At 38.0% G+C, this 22,829-nt stretch overlaps 1 pseudogene across 1 annotated transcript in view; it reads left to right on the top strand.

Annotated features, from left to right (window-relative positions):
• Nucleotides 1-235: 235 nt before the first annotated feature.
• Nucleotides 236-22,829, top strand: part of LOC101400281 (organic anion transporter 7-like) — a 35,440-nt pseudogene continuing 12,846 nt past the window's right edge. Inside the window, exons 1-4 of the transcript XR_015549778.1 lie at nt 236-297; nt 4,033-4,186; nt 4,289-4,457; nt 5,756-5,879. The product of XR_015549778.1 is annotated as an organic anion transporter 7-like (transcript). The remainder of the gene's footprint in view (nt 298-4,032; nt 4,187-4,288; nt 4,458-5,755; nt 5,880-22,829) is intronic.

Below are 22,829 nucleotides of genomic sequence, written 5' to 3'. Positions count from 1 at the left end.
TTTGCTAATAACTTCCTAGCCCCACCCTCTTTCCTATCAAAACCTTCCATTTTGTACAACTCTGAGACTGGCCTTCTAGTTGATAGAACTGATACTGTTCAATTCAAGAATCATTTAATAAGAGCAATTAGATCCTCAGATTTACTCAGATTAATTTTGTTTTTTAACAATTTGGTGACAGTGGCAGACCAAAGTGAACTTCTGAGAACATTCTTGGACAAAAAGAAACACGGGCATGGTGCCCCCTGAACCCCATTTTGAGTTCACCATCTTTCTCGCCATTTCTGAGGGCCATTGGTAAGTTCCTCTCAGTTTGATCTCCTCTCTCTTTTTGTATTCAAGCTACCAATCTGTGGCTTTCCTTTACAGGGCAGGTCAGCTTGAGCTGGTGGATGACTCTGCCTGGAGCCCAATAGAGCTGGCAGAGGATTCTTCCCAGAGCCAGTTGAGCTAGCAAAATGTTCTACTCAGGGCCAAAACCTTAGTCTTTCAGATTACAATTCCTTGGTGGAAAATTCCAGCCCTTAGCCCTTTCTTTCAATTCCACGTTGGGAACTGCTGATGGTTTAGTCTGTAATTCCCCATTCCTTTGGAATCGGCCCTCTGATTCCATGCTGGGAACTGTTGGTGGCAGCTGCAGTTCTCCGTTTTGTTTGAAATCAGTCCACAGTCTCCATTGTTTGGGGTTTGCTGGTTTAATCCTTTGTCCTAGCTCAAAGTTCCATGGGAATTGTTGGTGGTTACCAGCCAGAGTCGGATTGGGTCTGATGAAGGTAACACACTGGGTCTGGGGTCAGACTGGGTCCGATTTAAGCTGGACTGAGTCCAGTGGGAGGCCTCAGGTAAATATTAAATATGAGCTAATTGGTAATGGGAATCTCTGAAGAAAAAAAAAAAAAAAACAACCCGGCAAATTGGTGTGCACGGGTCCAGCATTTAAATGCTCTTAAAACACTTGCCACCTCCCAACCACACAGCAAGTCTCTCTTAGGTATTAGTTTGGCTCAGATAACCCAAAGGCCTTAGATAAAAGAAATGAGATTCTCAAGTTTCAAAGAATTGAGTACACCACCTTCTTGCACATCTGTTTATTTTCTATCTAAGAACTGTGGTCCTGGGAGTAGTAGATATTTGAAAAAAATGGCAAAATTTGTCTAGAGACAACCTAGAATTGCAATGTTCAGTATGGGGAACATTCCAATATGATAAGGTCAATGTAGAATCTTAGCAAAGGTTTCAAGATTTAGCATTGAAAAATTCACTGCAAAGACACGTAAAAAATTAGAGATAAGAGATGGTCTAAAACAAAGACTATAAGACTGATGTAACACTGACATAACACCTACTGCCTCCTCTAACCTCTTCTACTTGAGTAATTATTCTAGCACTCTTATGTCTGAATTGTTTTTCCACTCTGAAAAGATAGCATGACCATAAACAAAAGCTGGCCAATTTAATGGCCTTACAGACACCCTATATCTACCTTTGAAAAAGGATCCCTGTAAAGGCTCCTACCAATGTTGATGGGACTCTGAGTGATTTCCTGATAAACAGTTATGTTATTCCCATAAACAACCAAGTGGAAACTAAAATAATAATTAATGAAGTTGTCCAATACTGACAGTTATATTTACTGTTTGCTCCAGCTGAAACCTGACAAGATATTTACAAGGATTTAATAACTATATGATCAGAAATTTGGCCAAATTGAAAACAGATATTTAAAGCCTGTTAGAATTTTTTTGTAGGCCTCCTCCCTTAAGTTAAAATGAAACTATGTACCCAGAGGGAAAGAAAAGTTCCTACAATAGGTGGATGAGTGTGTCAGTCCTTTTTGTCAATCCCAAAACTTTCCCTATTCACCTCAAAATAATTGTAGATATTGGGATATTAGAAACAGAATTGTCTTGCAAATAGTGTCCAAAAACTTCACCTTAAAGAACACTTGGATACCTTCTCTGTGCCTTTGTGATGTAGGTTTTCTACTCCAAACTTCACTATGACCTAAGAGCCATTCTTTAAAATGCAATGTTTCTCAACAGAAGAAAAAAAATGAGAGGAAAGTATTTGGAAATTGGGCTAATGAGAAATCTTACAAAACTTCTCCACAAAAATTAGTAACCATAATGTCTCCGTTTGCATCTCTCTCTATATCTGTCTGTACATCTATATATGTATGTGTTGTAGATGTGTGATATTTTCTACCTCCAGATGTCATTGCTAAAATTAATTTGTGAAAGTGCTCTATTTAATTGAGTTAAAGGCCAAGCACTTGTAAGGATTGGGCGTTTTAAAGTTCTCAGAAATGTAATACAAACTAACCCAAATTCATTTCAAGAAGTTATCTGGGAAAATGTTCAGTATAAAACCTAGCATAGGGGCTGGCCTGGTGGCATAGCAATTAAGTTTGTGCACTCCACTTCAGCAGCCTGGGGTTCACCGGTTCAGATCCTGGGCATGGACATACTCACCACTTGTCAAGCCATGCTGAGGTGGCATCCCACATAGAAGAAATAGAAGGACCTACAACTAGGATATACAACTATGCACTGGGGCTTTGGGGAGAAAAAAAAGAAAAAGAGGAAGATTGGCGACAGATGTTAGCCCAGTGCCAACATTCCTAAAAAAATCCGAAAAACAAAAAACCTAGCTTAAGTTAGTCAGTTTAATTAAACAGACATATCTTTAAAGTTGCCAACATTGAATATAATGCACATAAACAGCTTTTATTCCACCTAGGTTTACTAGTCAAATTTATGTTATGTTATCTTTGTTGCAAAATTTGTCAGCAAAAAATAACTTAAAATGGTGGTTGATTTTGTTCAATGTCTCATGAAGTTTTTATGAGTAATCTAAATGTAGTTGTTGGGAGCAAATAATTTAGATTAGTGTAAATGGGATAATAGTTTATTGATGAGCATTTTAGCAACAATTATATTTTATGGCATGTGTACTTATAAATAGCATCCAAAATTTTTCTGGAAACTTGAAACTTTAGAGATTTTCTAAGCTAAATTAAATGATGAGAAATTTACTAAATATCTAGATCATTTTGAGTAAGATAAAATAGGGAAACATTAATCATTGAACATAGCTTTATCAACTTTTGGCTGCCTATTGCACAGAAACTAAAGGTAAATTTGGGTCTATTAGTAAACATGTTTTATGCGATATTGAGAAATTTTCTATGAAAAAGTGTATGTTTCTGAAAGTTATAAAAAATATTTCATTGCAGCGTTATTCACAATAGCCAAGACTTGGAAGCAACCTAAGTGCCCATCAAGGGACGAACGGATAAAGAAGATGTGGTATATATACACAATGGAATACTACTCAGCCATAAGAAACGATGAAATGCAGCCATTTGTGACAACATGGATGGACATTGAGGGTATTATGCAAAGCGAAGTAAGTCAAAGGGAGAAGGTCAAATACCTTATGATTTCCTTCATTAAGTAGTAGATAATAACAATAATAAACAAACACATAGAGACAGAGATTGGATTGGTGGTTACCAGAGGGAAAGGGGGGAGGGAGGAGGGCGAAAGGGATAATTCGGCACATGTGTGTGGTGATGGGTTGTAATTAGTATTCGGGTGGTGAACATGATGTAATCTATGGAGAAATAGAAGTATAATGATGTACACCTGAAATGTATACAATGTTACAAACCAATGTTACTGCAATAAATAAAAAATAAAAAAAATAGAATAAAGAAAAAGAGGGACATACTCCAAAAAAAAAAAAAATTCCCAATACCGCAGCCTGCCTTATTTCATTTCAATTGGTGTCAAAGATCTACTGGTAACAGATTAGAGAAGAAGCTTTGTTATACTCAGTATCTATTTACTAACAGGGAGGGTTGCTTCTGAGAAGATCTGTTGTTGATTATCTTTTGATAATTTAAGGTTTTAAGTGCAAAGTTTCACTTGTTAAAACATTACCTAAATTTTGAAATGTGACTTCTTTTTTACACTTAGTTTTATAATAGGTTGTTACTGTTCCCTAATCTAACCTGTACCTGTTTCTCAGGTTCGGGAGGAGGTTAATCTTCAGGTGGTGTTTGCTCCAGTTTGCCATTGCTGACACCTGTGCAGCCTTTGCTCCACCCTCCTCATTTACTGCTCACTGTGCTTCTGGGCTGGCCTTTCCGTCATGACCATCTTGTTAAATGGTACTATGCTCAGTAAGTCAACACTTTTGATCTTGTACATTTTCCAAGCCTTGACATTAATGTTGGCATTCCACCTTTGTTTAAAGTCAAAATCCTGTTTGTGTTTTCTTTTAGTTGTTGAATGGACACCACGCCAATTCCAAGCCATGGGAATGACACTGGTAATCTGTGCAAATAGTATCGGACAGATAATATCAGGAGGTGTGGCTTTTGCTATTCGAGACTGGCGCACCCTCCAGCTGGTGTTTTCTGTGCCGGTATTTGCCATCTTTCTGTCTTCAAGGTATAAGCTCTCTCTTAGTCTTAGAGGGTTCTGGAATGAAAGATGAATGGAATCAGGACACAGGAATTCTCTTTGATCCTTGGTGAACGCTTGAGCATGTGCTCTACTAATTTGTGTGATTCCAGAAGCTGAACAGACAGGGTTGCTAGATAACACCATGGACACTAAATTAAATTTGAATTTCAGATAAACAATGTATATTTTTGTATAATAACATCTCAAATGTTATATGGCACATAGTCATACTGCAAATTATTTATGGTTTATGTGAAATTTCTATTTATCTGAGAGCTCTGTATTTTTATGTGCTAACGAAATAAAATACATAATGTCCCATTAAATTCAAATTTTGGATAAATGACGAATAATATTTTAGTACAACTATGTTCCAAATATTGTACAGGACATAGTTATACTAAAGAGTTATTCATTGTTTGTTTGAATACAAATTTAACGAGGCTCACTCTATTTTTAGTTGCTAAAATTGGCACTTCCTCTGAATAAGAGGGAAGCCAATATGACTCAAAGTCTGCATTTCTAGAAGTAAAAGTTTACTGAATTAAGGGCCATCCTCATATTTTTCCTAGTTATCACATGAGAGGAAGTAAATTTATATTTTCTGGTATAACCAAACAGTGGTAGGTATTAGATTGGAGGGAAGAGGTATCCGCAAGGGAGGATAAACTTCCTTCTGCACTCTTGGGTTCTGTGGATGGTCTAAGAATTACTCTGACATGAGACAGATTAACAGGAGAAATGCATGCAAATTTATTTAATACTTTTTCATGTACACAGGAGTCTTCAGAAGAAAAAGGAAGACCTAAAGATGTCATTAGGCCAAAAGCTTACATACATTTTTACACATTAAAAAAACTTTAGATTGAGGGGATATGACAAGACAAAGTGCCTTGGACCAGGGGCAATAATTTGTGGGAGTATGACTAAAAAATATATGGGGAAACTAAGGGAAAATAAGACTCATTTTAGTAAATTAGTTTTACAGATCTATTTGGGCATCAACTCCCAGTATCTGGTGATAAGAATGTTCTTCTCTTCCTGCCACAAGAAAGGCATCTTCTCATGTGAAATTTTATGACCTATTTTTAGGTAGAAAGGGGAGGACAGAGAACTCTTCCTACATCTGCTGTTTCTCAAGTGTCTTCAGTGCAAATAATAAATATGTCCAAGCAGCATATTTTGGGTGACATATTCCAAACCCTTTCCCATCCCTGGACAAAGGTTATGTGAAAAATGAGCAAATGAGAGTTAACTAAACCTCTGTCCTGTTCTTTGATCAGGTGGCTAGTGGAGTCTGCTCGGCGGCTGATCATTATCAACAAACCCAAGGAGAGCTTAAAGGAACTCAGAAAAGCTGCACACATGAATGGAAGGAAGGATGCAGGAGATACCCTAACCCTTGAGGTGAGCAGGATGGGAGCTGGATATGGGATGTAGGGAAGACATGACCTGACATCTATATTAGTCAGCATCCATAAGAGGAATGCAAGGTAATGTGTCAAGAGTGGTTAGGGGTCTTCTGACCTCATTGTGCTGGTTCTCAATGAGAGTCAACATTGTTTGGGTTAACGTTAGAAAAGGACATGCTGTTGCTGAAAGCATTGGACACGTATTTTACTCAATGGAGACAAAGCACTGAGTATTAACAATTATAAATTGTAGACTCACAAAGAAAAAAAAAAAGAGAGAAGGCTCAAATAAATAAAATTAGAAAAGAAAGTGGAGTAATTACAACACATACCATAGAAATACAAAGGACTATAAGAGAAACAGTGAAAACTTATATGCCAACAAATTAGATAATCTAGAATAAATAGATAAATTCTTAGAATTACACCACCTTTGAAAACTGAATCAAGAAGAAATTTAGAATCTGAATAGACTGATCACCAGTAAGGAGATCAAAACAGTAATCAAACCCTCCCAAAAATCAAAAGTCAGGACTGACGACTTCCCTGGTGTATTCTACCAAACATTCAAAGAGGATTTTATATCTATCCTTGTTAAATTCTTCCAAGAATTGAAGAGGACAGGACACTTCCTAACTCATTCTATGAGGCCAATATAACCCCGATAAGCAAAACCTGACAAGGACAATACAACAAAAGAAAATTACAGACCAATATCACTGATGAATAGATGCAAAAATCCTCAAGAAAATATTAGCAAATCAAAAAATATACAGTAAAAGGATTATACACCATTATCAAGAGAGATTTATTCCAGGGATGCAAGGATGCTTCAGCCTCCACAAATCAATCAATGTGATACACCACACTAACAAAATGAAGACTACAAATCACATGATCATCTCAATAGATGCAGAGAAAGCATTAAACAGGATAGAGTATCTATTTATGATAAAGACTCTGAATAAAATAGGTATAAAAGGAAAGTATCACAACAGATGACATTTTTTATATTATATAAAACTCTGAAGAATCCACCAAAAAACTTAGAAATAAGAAATGAATACAGTAACATTGCAGGGTACAATATCAACATGCAAAAATCAGTAGTGTTTCTATATATTAACAATGAAATAGCACAAAGAGAAATCAAGAATACAATTTCATTTACAATCCCACAAAAGAATAAAATACTTAGGAAGAAATTTAACCAAGGAGGTGAAAGACCTGTACCCTGAAACCTATAAAACATTGTTGAAAGAAATTGAAGAAGACACAAAAAGATGGAAAGATATTCAGTGCTCATAAATTGGAAGAATTAAGATAGTTAAAATGTCCATACTTCCTAAAGGAATCTAAAGATTCAGTGCAATCCCTGTCAAAGTCCCAGCAATATTTTTCACGGAAATAGAACAAAGAATCCTAAAATTTACATGGAACAAAAAAAGACCCCAAATACTCAATGCAATCCTGAGAAAACAGAAAAAAGCTGGAAGCATCACAATCCCTGACTTCAAAATATACTACTCGAAGAAAAACAGACACACAGATCAATGGAGCAGAATCAAAAGCCCAGAAATAAAGCCACACATCTATAGACAGAGGATCAAAGAACATACAGAGAAAGGAAAGTGTATGATTTGTATGATTTACAAATCATATATCTGATAAGTGATTAATATCTAAAATATATAAAGAATTCATACAACTCAACAACAAAGAAACAAACAATCCAATTAAAAAGGGGGAAGAGGATATATACAGACATTTTACCAAATAAGATACACAGATGACCATGAGACACATGAGAAGATGTTCAATATCACTAATTATAAGGAATGCAAATCAAAACCATACTGAGATATCACCTCACATCTGTCAAAATGACTACTATTAAAAAGACAAGAAATAACAAGTGTTGGAGATGATGTGGAGAAAAGGGAACTCTCAGACACTGCTGGTCGCCATGTAAACTGGTGCAGCCACTATGGAAAACAATATGAATATTCCTCAAAAAATTAAGAACAGAAATACCATATGATGCAGTTTTCCACTTCTGGGTATTTATCCAAAGAACAGGAAAGCACTAATTTGAAAAGATATATGCTCCCCCATGTTCATCTCAGCATTATTCAACAGCCGAGATTTGGAAACAACCTAAGTGCCCATTAATGGAAGAATGGATAAAGAAGATGTGTTATATATTTGCAATGGAATACTACCCTTTCATAAAAAAAGATGAAATCTTGCTATTCACCACAACATGGATGGTCTTTGAGGGCGTTATGCTAAGTGAAATAAGTCAGACAGAGAAAGCCAAATACTTTATGATTTCACTCAAGTGTGGAAGATTAAAAAAACGAAGACATAGACACAGAGAATAGGTTGGTGGTTACCAGAGGATAAGGGAGAAGGGGTGAGGGCAAAATGGGTAAAAAAGTACATAGGTATGGTGATGGATGGCAATTAGACTTTGAGTAGTGAACACAGTGTGGTCAACACAGAAGTCAAAATATAATCATGTACACCTGAAATCCACATAGAATTATAAACCAATGTTACCTCAAAAATAATTAAAGAAAAATTATTTTAGAAAAAAATTGTATATTGGTCTCACTCTGTGTAAGAAAGTGGTAAAAGGTAATCCATTCCCTTCCAATTAGTGTTCTGATGGTCATTTTTCAGAGCAGTAACATCAGTAGAAGGATTAGTGATGATGCAGAATAGAGCATAAGGAGGTTCTCATTTATTTACTCACCCATGCACTTTATTCCATAGTATATTTAGTAACTGCCTATCTGTGGCAGGTTTTGTTTTATCCCTGGAAATATGGCAGTGACCATAACAGTCCAAATGCAGGTTGTATGGAGTTTGTGTTCTTATCACAAGTTACAAGAGCATGACTGAGTGGAAATACCTTAGAGAAATCTTTCCCTCTTTTTTTATTGATGTTTTAATAGTTTATAACATTGTGAAATTTTGGGTTGTACATTTTTGTTTGTCCATCACCATATATATGTCTCCCTTCACCCCTTGTGCCCACCCCCTACCCCCATTGCCCCTGGTAACCACAATACAGTTTTCTCTGTCCATGTGTTGGTTTATATTCCACATATGAGTGAGATCATAGTGTTTGTATTTCTCTTTCTGGCTTATTTCACTTAACATAATACCCTCCAGGCCCACCCATGTTGTTGCAAATGGGACGATTTTGTCTTTTTTTATGGCTGAGTAGTATCCCCTTGTATATATATACCACATCCTCTTGATCCAATCATCAGTTGAGGGACACTTAGGTTGCTTCCACTTCTTGGCTATAGTGAATAGTGCTGCAATGAACATAGGAGTGCGTAAGCCTCTTTGGATTGTTGATTTCAGGTTCATTCAATAGATTCCCTGTAATGGGATAGCTGGATCATAGGGTATTTCTATTTTTAATTCTCTGAGGAATCTCCATACCGTTTTCCATAGAGGCTACACCAGCTTGCATTCCCACCAGCTGTGTATGAGGGTTCCTGTTTCTCCACATCCTCTCCAACATTTGTTGTTTTTTGTCTTGGTGATTATAGCCATTCTAACGGGCGTGAGGTGGTATCTTAGTGTTGTTTTGATTTGCATTTCTCTGATGATTAATCATGTTGAACATCTTTTCATGTGCCTATTGGCCATCTGTATATCTTCTTTGGAGAAGTGTCTGTTCATTTCATCTGCCCATTTTTTGATCGGGTTGTTTGATTTTTTGTTGTTCAGTTGTGTGAGTTCTTTATATATTATGGAGATTAACCCCTTGTCAGATATATGTTTTGCAAATATTTTTTCCCAGCTGGTGGGTTGTCTGTTCATCTTGATTCTGGTTTTGTCTTGTAGAAGCTCTTTAATCTGATAAAGACCCACTTGCTTATTTTTTCTTTAGTTTCCCTAATCTGGGTAGGCATGTCATCTGAAAGGATTCCTTTATGACCAATGTCAAATGGTGTGTTCCCTGTATTTTCTTCTATGAGTTTTATAGTTTCAGGTCTCACCTTCAGGTCTTTGATCCATTTTGAGTTAATTTTTGTGAATGGTGATAGCAGATGGTCCATTTTCATTCTTTTGCATGTGACTGTCCAGTTTTCCCAACACCATTTATTGAAGAGACTTTCCTTTCTCCATTGTACGTTCTTAGCTCCTTTGTCAAAAATTAGCTGTCCATAGATGTGTGGTTGTATTTCTGGGCTTTCAGTTCTGTTCCATTGATCTGTGTGTCTGTTTTTGTACCAGTACCATGCTGTTTTGATTACTATTGCTTTGTAGTATATCTTAAAGTCATGGATTGTGATGCCTCCAGCTTTGTTCTTTTTTCTTAGGATTGCTTTAGCTATTCAGGGTCTTTTGTTGCCCCATATGAATTTTAGTATTCTTTTTTCTATTTACCTGAAGAATGTCATTGGGATTCTGATTGGGATTGCATTGAATCTGTAGATTGCTTTAGGTAATATAGACATTTTAACTATGTTTATTCTTCCAATCCATGTGCATGGGATGTCTTTCCATTTCTATATTTTTTTTTTTTTATTGCAGTAACATTGGTTTATAACATTGCAAAAATTTCAGGTGTACATCATTGTACTTCTATTTCTGCATGGACTGCATCATGTTCACCACCAAAATACTAATTACAACCCATCACCACACACATGTACCGAATTATCCCTTTCACCCTCCACCCTCCCCCCTTCCCCTCTGGTAACCACCAACCCAATCTCTGTCCCTATGTGTTTGTTTACTGTTGTTATTATCTACTACTTAATGAAGGAAATCATACGGTATTTGGCCTTCTCCCTCTGACTTATTTCACTTTGCATTATACCCTCAATGTCCATCCATGTTGTCACAAATGGCTGGATTTCGTCGTTTCTTATGGCTGAGTAGTATTCCATTGTGTATATATACCACAGCTTCTTTATCCATTCGTCCCTTGATGGGCACTTAGGTTGCTTCCAAGTCTTGGCTATTGTGAATAACGCTGCAATGAACACAGGGGTGCATGTACCTTTGCAAATTGGTGTTTTCAAGTTCTTTGGATAAATACCCAACAGTGGAATAGCTGGATCATATGGTAGTTCTATCGTTGATTTTTGAGGAATCTCCATACTGTTTTCCATAGTGGCTGCACCAGTTTGCACTCCCACCAGCAGTGTATGAGAGTTCCCTTCTCTCCACATCCTCTCCAACACATGTTGTTTCCTGTCTTGTTAATTATAGCCATTCTGACAGGCGTGAGGTGATATCTCATTGTAGTTTTGATTTGCATTTCCCTGATAGTTAGTGATTTTGAACATCTTTTCATGTGTCTGATGGCCATCTGTATATCTTCTTTGGAGAAATGTCTGTTCAGGTCTTTTGCCCATTTTTAATTGGGTTGGTAGTTTTTTGTTGTTGAGATGCATGAGTTCTTTATATATTTTGGAGATTAAGCCCTTATCAGATGTATGGTTTGCAAATATCTTCTCCCAATTGTTAGGTTGTCTTTTCGTTTTGTTGATGGTTTCCTTTGCTGTGCAGAAGCTTTTAGTTTGATGTAGTCCCATTTGTTTATTTTTTCTATTGTTTCTCTTGCCCGGTCAGATGTGGTGTTAGAAAAGATGTTGCTAAGACCGATGTCGAAGATCGTACTGCCTATGTTTGCTTCTAGAACTTTCACAGTTTCAGGTCTTACTTTCAAGTCTTTCTTCCATTTGTAGTTAATTTTTGTGTATGGTGGAAGGTAAGGATCTACTTTCATTTTTGCATATGGCTATCCAGTTTTCCCAACACCATTTGTTGAAGAGACTTTCTTTTCCCCATTGTATGTTCTTGGCTCCTTTGTCAAAGATTAGCTGTCCATAGATGTGTGGGTTTATTTCTGGGCTTTCGATTCTATTCCATTGATCTGTGTGTCTGTTTTTGTGCCAGTACCATGCTGTTTTGGTTACTATAGCTTTGTAGTATATTTTGATATCAGGAGTGTGATACCTCCAGCTTTGTTCTTTTTCTCAGGATTCCTTTAGCTATTCAGGGTCTTTTGTTGTTCCATATGAATTTTAGGATTCTTTCTTCTATTTCTGTGAAAAATGTTGTTGGAACTTTGATAGGGATTGCATTGAATCTATAGATGGCTTTAGGAAGTATGGACATCTTAACTATGTTAATTCTTCCAATCCAAGAGCACGGAATATCTTTCCATTTCTTTGTGTCTTCTTCAATTTCTTTCAGAAATGTTTTATAGTTTTCGGTGTACAGATCTTTCACCTCTTTGGTTAAATTTATTCCTAGGTATTTTATTCTTTTTGTTGCAATTGTAAATGGGATGGTATTCTTAATTTCTCTTTCTGCTACTTCGTTGTTAGTGTACAGAAATGCAACTGATTTTGTATGTTGATTTTGTATCCTGCAACTTTACCATATTCGTTTATTACTTCTAAAAGTTTTCTGGTGGATTCTTTAGGGTTTTCTATATATAAAATCATGTCATCTGCAAATAGTGACAGTTTCACTTCTTCCTTTCCAATTTGGATCCCTTTTATTTCTTTCTCTTGCCTGATTGCTCTGGCTAGGACTTCCAATACTATGTTAAATAGGAGTGGTGACAGTGGGCATCCTTGTCTGGTTCCTGTTCTTAGAGGGATAGCTTTCAGTTTTTCACCATTGAGGATGATATTAGCTGTGGGTTTCTCATATATGGTCTTTATTATCTTGAGGTACTTTCCTTCTATACCCATTTTATTCAGAGTTTTTATCATAAATGGATGCTGGATCTTGTCAAATGCTTTCTCTGCATCTATTGAGATGATCATGTGATTTTTATTCTTCATTTTATTAATGTGGTGTATTACGTTGATTGATTTGCGAATGTTAAACCATCCCTGCATCCCTGGAATAAATCCCACTTGATCATGGTGTATAATCTTTTAACGTATTGTTGTATGCGATTTGCTAGTATTTTGTTGAGGATTTTCGCATCGATGTTCATCAGTGATATTGGCCTGTAATTTTCTTTTTTGTGTTGTCCTTGTCTGGTTTTGGTATCAGGGTAATGTCAGCTTCGTAGAATGAGTTAGGGAGCTTCCCCCCCTCCTCAATTTTTTGGAAGAGTTTGAGAAGGATAGGTATTAAGTCTTCTTTGAATGTTTGGTAGAATTCACCAGGGAAGCCGTCTGGTCCTGGACTTTTATTTTTGGGGAGGTTTGTGATTACTGTTTCGATCTCCTTACTGGTGATTGGTCTATTCAAATTCTCCACTTCTTCTTGATCCAGTTTTGGAAGGTTGTATGATTCTAAGAATTTATCCATTTCTTCCAGATTGTCGAATTGGTTGACATATAGTTTTTCATAGTATTCTCTTATAATCTTTTGTATTTCTGAGGTGTCTGTTGTAACCTCTCCTCTTTCATTTCTGATTTTACTTATTTGTGCCTTCTCTCTTTTTTTCTTGGTGAGTCTAGCTAAAGGTTTGTCTATTTTGTTGATCTTTTCAAAGAACCAGCTCTTGGTTTTATTAAGTTTTTCTATTGTTTTTGGTCTCTATTTCATTTATTTCTGCTCTGATTTTTATTATTTCCCTTCTTCTACTGATTTTGGGCTTTGTTTGTTCTTCTTTTCCAGTTCCTTTAGGTGCATTTTCAGATTGTTTATTTGAGATTTTTCTTGTTTGTTGAGATAGGCCTGTATCGCTATAAACTTCCCTCTTAGAACCGCTTTTGCTGTATCCCATAAATTCTGGCATGTCGTATTTTCATTTTCATTTGTCTCCAGGTAGTTTTTGATTTCTTCTTTGATTTCTTCGTTAACCCAGTCGTTGTTCAGTAGCATTTTGTTTAATCTCCATGTATTTGTGGCTTTTCTGATTTTCTTCCTATAGTTGATTTCTAGTTTCATACCGTTGTGGTCAGAAAAGATGCTTGGTATTATTTCAATCTTCTTAAATTTATGGAGCCTTGTTTTGTGGCCTAATATGTGATCAATCTTGGAGAATGTTCCATGTGCATTTGAAAAGAACGTGTATTCTTCGGTTTTTGGATGGAATGCTCTGTATATATCTACTAGGTCCATCTGTTCTAAGGTGTTGTTTAAGGCCAATGTTTCCTTATTGATCTTCTGTTTGGATGATCTATCTGTTGGTGTAAGTGGAGTGTTAAAGTCCCCTACTATTATTGTGTTACTGTCTATTTCTGTTTTTATGTCTGTTAATAATTGCTTTATATATTTAGGTGCACCTACATTGGGTGCGTAGATATTTACAAGTGTTATATCCTCTTGTTGGATTGTTCCCTTGATCATTATGTAATGCCCTTCTTTGTCTCTTTTTACAGTTTTTGTTTTAAAGTCTATTTTGTCTGATATGAGTACTGCTACCCCAGCTTTCTTTTCATTGCCATTTGCATGGAGTATCTTTTTCCATCCCTTCACTTTCAGTTTGTGAGTGTCTTTAGGTCTGAAGTGTGTCTCTTGTATGCAGCATATATATGGGTCTTGTTTTTTTATCCAGTCAGCCACCCTATGCCTTTTAATTGGGGCATTTAGTCCATTGACGTGTAAAGTAGCTATTGATAAGTATGTACTTACTGCCATTTTTTAAATTTTTTTTTTTCTTTTCCTCCGTGTTTAAGTAGTCCTTCTCTGTTCCTTACTTCTTCTATACAGAATTGATGGTCACTTTAGTTTGACCTCTGTCTGAAAGCTGTACTCTTTAACTACCCTCCTCCCTCCTTTTATGTTTTTGATATCATATCTAACCTCTTTTTGTGCTTTTGTATCCATTACGTTCTAATCGTGGAAATAGATAATTTTTCCTATTTGTGGTCTTTTCTTTTCCCCTTAAATCAGTCCCTTTAACATTTCTTGTAACACTGGTTTCTTGGTGACAAACTCCTTTAATTTTTGCTTATCTGGGAAAATTTTGATCTCTCCTTCCATTTTGAACGATAACCTTGCCGGGTAGAGTATTCTTGGCTGTAAGTTTTTTCCTTTTAGCACTTTAAATATATCGTGCCATTCTCTTCTAGCCTGTAAGGTTTCTGCTGAGAAGTCAGCTGATAGCCTTATGGGGTTTCCTTTATATGTAACTTGACATTCTCTTGCGGCTTTTAGGATTCTCTCTTTATCTTTAATTCTGGACATTTTGATTATGATGTGTCTTGGTGTGGGCCTCTTTGGGTTTATCTTGTTTGGGGCTCTCTGTGCCTCCTGTACCTGGATGTCTGTTTCCTTCCTTAGGTTAGGGAAGTTTTCATCTATTATTTCTTGAAATAGATTCTCTGCCCCCTTGTCTCGCTCTTCTCCTTCCGGGACACCTATAACACGGATGTTAGTGCGCTTGATGTTGTCCCAGAGGTCCCTTAGACTGTCCTCACTCTTTTTAATTCTTTTCTCTTTTACCTGTTCACCTTGGGTAGTTTCTTCTAGTCTTTCTTCCAGCTCACTGATCCGTTCTTCTGTATCCTCTACTCTGCTTTTCAGTCCCTCTAATGAGTTTTTCATTTCCAGTATTGTATTCTTCATTTCTGATTGGTTCTTTTTTATATCTTCCATTTCTTTGTTGACATTCTCACTGAGTTCATCTATTCTTCTCCCCAGATCAGTGAGCATCCTTAACACTCTTAGTTTGAACTCTCTGTCAGGTAGGTTGCTCATTTCTGTTTCACTTAGTTCCTTTTCTGGGGTTTTGTCCTGTTCCCTTACTTGGAATGTATTCTTTTGCCTCCTCATTTTGCCTTTTTCCCTGTGCTTGTGTCTACGTATTAGGTAGGTCAGCTACGTCTCCTGCTCTTGGATAGGTGACCTTATGTAAGTGATGGCTTAGGAGGCTTCCAGTGTGCTTCCCTCAGTTCTCAATGTTCCAGGGGTGGCCCCTATGTGGGCTACGTGTGACCTTCTATTGTGGCCTGTTAGCTCTCCCTATAGGCGCCCAGGGAGGCTGAGTTATGCTCCTGGCCAGCTGTTGTAATGCTCAGCTGCTTGTAGTTGTTGTGGGCCCTTCAGTCTCTTTATCAGGTGTGGGGAGCCCCAGCACAGTTGGCTGCAAGTTCTAATACCACATTTGTGTTGCAGTATTTCTTTTAAGTGAGTAGGCCCCCAGTGTGGCAGGTTGTTAGGCTCAGGGCCTTAGAATTGCTGTAAACCTCTAGCCTATTAGGTCTCTTGTCAGCTCTCTCTGAGGATTGCAGCTGGGTGGGGCTGCCCTCAGGCACAGGAGCACCCAATTGTTTCAGGCTTTGGAAGGTGGGGCAAACCTCCTATGTGGGTCTTTGAGAAGCACAAGTCTTCTGCAGCTGACAAGCCCTGTTGCCCACAGGTCCACACACACAGTCAACACAGTCCTGCCCCGTGTGAGCGCCCCGACCTCCCCAAGTGGACCCAGTCTCTCCACTGCGGGAGCCCCACACACTCCGCCACCACCCCACACTCTCCACCCGCTCCTTGTGCACACCCTGCCCCTCTCAATTCAGCTCAGTTGCCAGGCTGCAGAAAATCCAGTCACCAATCTATGCAGGCCCACACGTTGCCTGAGGGCTTGTTGTTAGGTGGGGCCAGTCTCTAGGGTGGGCTGCCTGCCTTGGCTGAGCTGGATTAAATCGGTGCTCTAGCGGGTGGAGCAGACCCTGGGCTAGCAGGTCTCAGGGAAAACTCCAATGGCGTCTGTGTCAGCACGCTCACACCAGGCCACAACAATGGCCGCCAATGCCCCAGTCCCTGGAGAGGTCTCACCCCTTACCGAGATGCACTCAGGGCCTATTAGGTGAGTCTCTTGTCACCAAAGCAGTGTGCACCTTTCTTTCTGGTGATTTTAGGATGCTTTCTGGAACGGGTGAGTTTGTGCGCGGGCCCTTTAAGAGCCAGTTTTAGTTTCTTTGTGAACCGGGTTTTCTGGGGGTGCTCCCCAATGCTTTAGTAGCAGGCAAGGTCAGATATTATGCCACTGGTGTCGATTGTGCTGGGTCCACAAAATGCCCACAGCGGGGGCGCTCCCCGGCTCAGGGCCCCGCGCCTCCAGGGAGGCTGCGTACCTGTGAGCTGCTCCCGGCGGCCGTGACGCTGGCGGCTTGTGAAGGCAGCGTTTTTCCTCTCCGGAAGGGAGTCTCTGCCTCTTCCACCCCAGTTAGGATTGTCCGTTGTTGCAGGAGTTCCTCTCATCCAGTTTTCAGTTCTGTCTCAGGGGTAATTTTTCCACGAGTAGTTGTAAATTGGCTGTGTCCACGGGAGGAGGTGAGTTCAGAGTCTGCCTACGCCGCCATCTTGACTCCGCCCTCATCTGTCTTTCCATTTCTTTATGTCATCATCGATTTCTTTCAATAATGTGTTGTAGTTTTCATTGGATAGGTCTTTCATCTCCTTGGTAAGATTTATTCCTTGATATTTTATTCTTTTTGATGCAATTGTAAACGGTATTATCTTTTTGAGCTCTCTTGCTGTTAGTTCGTTATTAGCATACAGGTATGCAACTGATTTTTGTAGATTGATTTTGTACCCTGCGACTTAGCTGTAGTTGTTGATTATTTCTAATAGTTTTCCAATGGATTCTTTAGGGTTTTCTATATATAAAATCATGTCATCTGCAAATAGTGAGAGTTTCACTTCTTCATTGTCTATTTGGATTCCTTTTATTCCTTTTTCTTGCCTAATTGCTCTGGCCAAAACCTCCAGTACTATGTTGAATAGGAGTGGTGAGAGTGGGCAGCCCTGCCTCATTCCTGTTCTCAGAGGAATGGCTTTCAGTCTTTCCCCATTGAGTATGATGTTGGCTGTGGGTTTGTTATTATGTTGAGGTACTTTCCTTCTATACCCATTTTGTTGAGAGTTTTTATCATAAATGGATGTTATATCTTGTCAAATGCCTTCTCTGCGTCTATTGAGATGACCATGTGGTTTTTATTCTTTGTTTTGTTGACATGGTGTATCACGTTGATTGATTTGCGGATGTTGAACCATCCCTGTGTCTCTGGTATAAATCCCACTTGATCATGGTGTATGATCTTTTTAACGTATTGTTGTATTCGGTTTGCCAATATTTTCTTGAGGGTTTTTGCATCTATGTTCATCAGCATTATTGGCCTGTAATTTTCCTTCTTTGTATTGTCTTTGTCTGGCTTTGGTATCAGGGTGATGTTGGCGTCATAGAATGATTTAGGAGGTGTTCCGTCTTCCTCTATTTTTTGGAATAGCTTGAGATGGATGGGTATTAAATCTTCTTTGAATGTTTGGTAAAATTCACCAGAGAAGCCACCTGGTGCTGGACTTTTATTTTTTGGGAGGTTTTTGATTACTATTTCAATCTCTTTACTTGTGATTGGTCTATTCAGATTCTCCATTTCTTCTTGGTTCAGTTTTGGGAGGTTGTATGAGTCTAAGAATTTATCCATTTCTTCTAGATTGTCCAATTTATTGGCATATAATTTCTCATAGTATTCTCTTATAATCCTTTGTATTTCCATGGTATCCATTGTAATTTCTCCTCTTTCATTTCTAGTTTTATTTACTTGAATCTTTTCTCTTTTTTTCTTAGTAAGTCTAGCTAAGGGGTTGTCAATTTTGTTTATCTTCTCAAAGAACAAACTCTTTGTTTCATTAATCCTTTCTACTGTTTTTTTGGTCTCAATTTCATTTATTTCTGCTCTGATTTTTATAATTTCTCTCCTTCTGCTGACTTTGGGCTTTATTTGTTCTTCTTTTTCTAGTTCTGTTAGGTGTAATTTAAGGTTGCTTATTTGGGCTTATTCTTGTTTGTTAAGGTGGGCTTGTATCGCTATGAGTTTCCCTCTCAGGACTGCTTTTGCTGCATCCCTTATGGTTTTGTATGGCATATTTTCATTTTCATTTGTTTCCAGATAGTTTTTGATTTCTCCTTTAATTTCATCAATGATCCATTCGTTGTTCAGTAGCATGTTGTTTAATCACCACATTTTTGTCACTTTCACAGTTTTTTCTTTTTCGTGGTTGATTTCCAGTTTCATAGCATTATGGTCTGAAAAGATGTTTGTTATGATTTCAATCTTTTTAAATTTATTGAGGCTTGCTTTGTTTCCCAACGTATGGTCTATCCTTGAGAATGTTCCATGGGCACTTGAGAAGAATGTGTAGTCAGTTGTTTTTGGATGGAGTGCTCTGTATATGTCTACAAGGTCTATCTCATCCAGTTTTTCATTTAAGTCCACTATATCTTTATTGACTTTCTCTGGATGATCTATCCATTCATGTAAGTGGGGTATTAAGATCCCCTACTATTATTGTGTTGTTGTTAATGTCTCCTTTTAGGTTTGTTAATAGTTGCTTTATGTACATTGGTGCTCCTATGTTGGGTGCATATATATTTATAAGTGATATGTCTTCTTGGTGGAGTGTCCCTTTTATCACTATATATTTCCCTTCTTTGTCTCTCTTAACCTGTTTTATCTTGAAGTCTACTTTGTCTGATATGAGTATGGCAACACCTGCTTTCTTTTGTTTGCAATTAGCTTGGAGTATTTTCTTCCATCCTTTCACTCTGAGCCTGTGCTTGTCTTTAGAGCTGAGCTATGTTTCCTGGAGGCAGCATATTGTTGAGTCTTGTTTTTTAATCCATGCTGCCACTCTGTATCTTTTGATTGGAGAGTTCAATCCATTTACATTTAGGGTAATTATTGATATATGAGGGCTTAATGTTGCTGTTTTGTCACTTATTTTCTGGTTCTTTTGAATTACCTTTGTTTCTTGTCCCATTTGTTTCGGACTGCCAATTCAGTTTGGTTGTTCTGTCTTATGACTCTTCCAGCTTTCTCTTTGTTTATCATATGTGATTTTGTTTTGATTATTTGTTTAGTGGTTACCTTGAGGTTTGTATAAAAAATCTTGTGTATGAGATAGTCCATTATCTGATGGCCTCTTATTTCCTTATACTAAGTCAATTCAATCACTTTCCTCTTCCCCTTCTAAGTCGTTCTTGTTATACCTTATTCTATCTTGTGTTGTGGGTGTGTGTTTACAGTGATGAGGTTATATTTATTTTTGGTGAATTCCTCCCTTTGATCTTTGATTTTGGTATTTAAGTGGTTGCTAACCTATTCCGGTAAAGATCTACTATTTTCTGATTTTGTCCACCTATTTTTCTCCTTTCTCCAAGCTTTGTATTCCCTTTCTCTTCTTTTTTTCAGGCCTGAGGGCCTTCTTGAGTATTTCTTGTAGTGGGGGTCTCGTGGCCATGAACTCCCTTAGCTTTTGTTTATCTGGGAGAGTTACTATTTCTCCATCATATTTGAAGGATATTTTTGCTGGATAAAGTATTCTTGGCTGAAAGTTTTTGTCTTTCAGTATTTTGAAAATATCATTCCAGTCTCTCCTAGCCTGTAAAGGTTCTATAGAGAAATCCCGAGAGCTTGATGGGAGTTCCTTTGTATGCTATTTTTTGTTTTTGTCTATCTGCCTTTAATATTGTTTCTTTGTCATTGACTTTGGCCAGCCTTACCACTACATGTCGTGGAGTGGGCCTTTGCCTGTTGATGTATTTAGGTGACCTATTGGCTTCACTTACTGGTATTTCCTGTTCCTTCCCCAGATTTGGGAATTTCTCAGCTATTATTTCCTTGAATAGTCTCTCTGTTCTTCTTTCCCTCCCTTGTCCCTCAGGAGTACCTATAATTCTTATGTTACATTTCCTAATAGAGTCAGATATTTCTCAGAGACTTTCTTCATTTCTTTTTAGTCTTAGTTCTCTCTCCTTTTCTATCTGGAGCATATCTGTATTCCTATCCTCTATAATGCTAATTCTTTCCTCCATATTGTCAGCTCTGTTCTTTAAAGATTCCAGATTCTCCTTTATCTCCTCCACTGTGTTCTTCATCTCCATCAGCACTGATTGGTTTTTCTTTATGATTTCAATCTCTTTTGTGAAGAAACTCCTAATCTCATTGAATTGTTTGTCTGTGTTGTCTCGTATTTTGTTGAGTTTTTTTTTATGATAGCTATTTTGAAATCTCTGTCATTTAGGTTATGGATTTCTGTGTCTTCAGGGTTGGTTTCTGGGTGCTTGTCATTTTCCTTCTGGTCTGGTGATTTCATGTACCTTTGCATTGTGGTTCCTGTATTGGCTTTGTTTTTCCTCGTCCTGGAAATATCTGGTTGTAATTTCCACCTGCCCCCACTGCATGGGGGTTAAGGGCTGTGTAATCTGAGCCCCCTGTGCTCTGCCCCAGCTGTTTGCTGTGATCTGCTGGCTGCTTGGTCTGGTCTGGTTGGCTGAGCTGCAGTGTCCGGCATGCAGGGGATGGGGGCGTCTCTTTTGCCCACTGGCTCCCTGGTGTGGGGGCTTCTCGCTCGCCCCTCATTATCCACTCTCCTGGTGTGCTCAGATGTTTATGGTGCCCCTGTAGCAGTTCTGAGTCCTCTGTGTGGGAATTTCCCACTGGCAGAGAGAGCCCAAAGAGCTACGGTTTCTGCCCCTGAGGGCCACCCCTCCCCCCTCTCTGGGAACCATGGGGACCAGGATTGCTGATCTGATGGGGAGGGAGAAGAGTTCTCCTTACCTCTCTTCACTTCCTCCGGGGGGCCAGCCCTTTCCACTCTCAGATGTGCAGCAGTGTGGATATTTCTGACCTTGCTTTTCACTGTCTAGAAGTCCATTGTTGGTCTGTGACTGTTCCTTTTGTTGTATATTATTGTGGGAAGAGTTTATGGGAAAGCTCACTCTGCCATGACACTGATGTCACTCCAAAACTTTCTCTTTTTTATTTTCCATCCCAGGTATGGAAGGCAGATATTGCTGTGCATCATTAGTTATATCATTCTTTATGTCATGCACATACATAACATATTTATTGAAAAATTGTATTGTGCCTGGTATGGGGCTAAATCATGAATACAGAATAAGTCAGAGTCTGAGACTTCAAGAAACTTTCCTATTAATAAGACATAGAAAATTTATAGACCCTTTTAAATCCAAATGTTTAAAATGATTAGAGAATGTAAAGAATGCTAATGGATATAAGGAAAAAATCTACCCTCCTTTTATTTACAAAGGAGGAGATTAGAATTTAGCCATTCAAAAAGGAGGATAAAACATTTCTGTAAACATGTACAATGGCACACCAGATGGAAGTTCTTATAGTCACAGAAAAAAGCAGAGGTCCTTTTAGAAGATTTCAAATAATGCCCCTGAGTCTTCAGATCTCACTGAAGATGGTGAGAAGAAATCAAGGTTTCCCAGAGATGAAACCATTACACAGACAATGGCACTGAGTGTTCCTGATATGGTGGGGAAAACATTGGCTTTTGATTTAAAAAAAGAAAAGAATGAGTGTGGACCTTAAAATTTAGGTGGATCTCTATGGCACGTTCATACTGTGTCAATATATGCCTAAATTATATAAAATTCTTTTCGACCAACTAATTTCTCAGGAATTATCTTTGGTTCCAAGCACATACCTAGTTATTTTGCCTACCAAATTGTTCCAGTCCAGAGAAGGAAAGCTTAAATATTTACAGGATGCAGGCAGATACAAAAATAAGTGACACTAGCTGAAACCAAGAAAAGAAATGCATGATCAAGGAGAATGGCAACTGACAATCACTCCATACCAGGGAAAGAAAGAGAGCATGGCACATGAGTAGTAGTTAAAATGCTGGTTAAGCCAGAGATTCTATTCATGAATGGGTAGCTAATACGCATTCATTTTATTTTTTTTTAATTTTGTAAACATATTCAGAAATTTGTGTTCTTAATCCTGTTTAAATCTCCATCTGATGGATGGCCAAAAACACTTGCTCCAGACAATTCTTCTAACTTAAAGCTGCTCCACTTTATATCAATATTCACCTGTTGATTACTCCAGATCTCTGGAGATGGTGGCCTTTCATTTCTCTAAATTGCCTTCATTGTGGAATTTTCTCTAATGAACTCCATGGTATTGTTTCATTAGTAGAGATGGGAAGAAAATGGAGCTAATATAATTTGAATAAT

Source organism: Ceratotherium simum, chromosome 34 (genome assembly GCF_057802395.1).
Source record: "Ceratotherium simum simum isolate JZ-2026a chromosome 34, ASM5780239v1, whole genome shotgun sequence".
Taxonomy (NCBI): Eukaryota; Metazoa; Chordata; class Mammalia; order Perissodactyla; family Rhinocerotidae; genus Ceratotherium; species Ceratotherium simum.
Note: the sequence above shows the minus strand (reverse complement) of the source record. Positions and strands in the feature narration are given on the sequence as shown.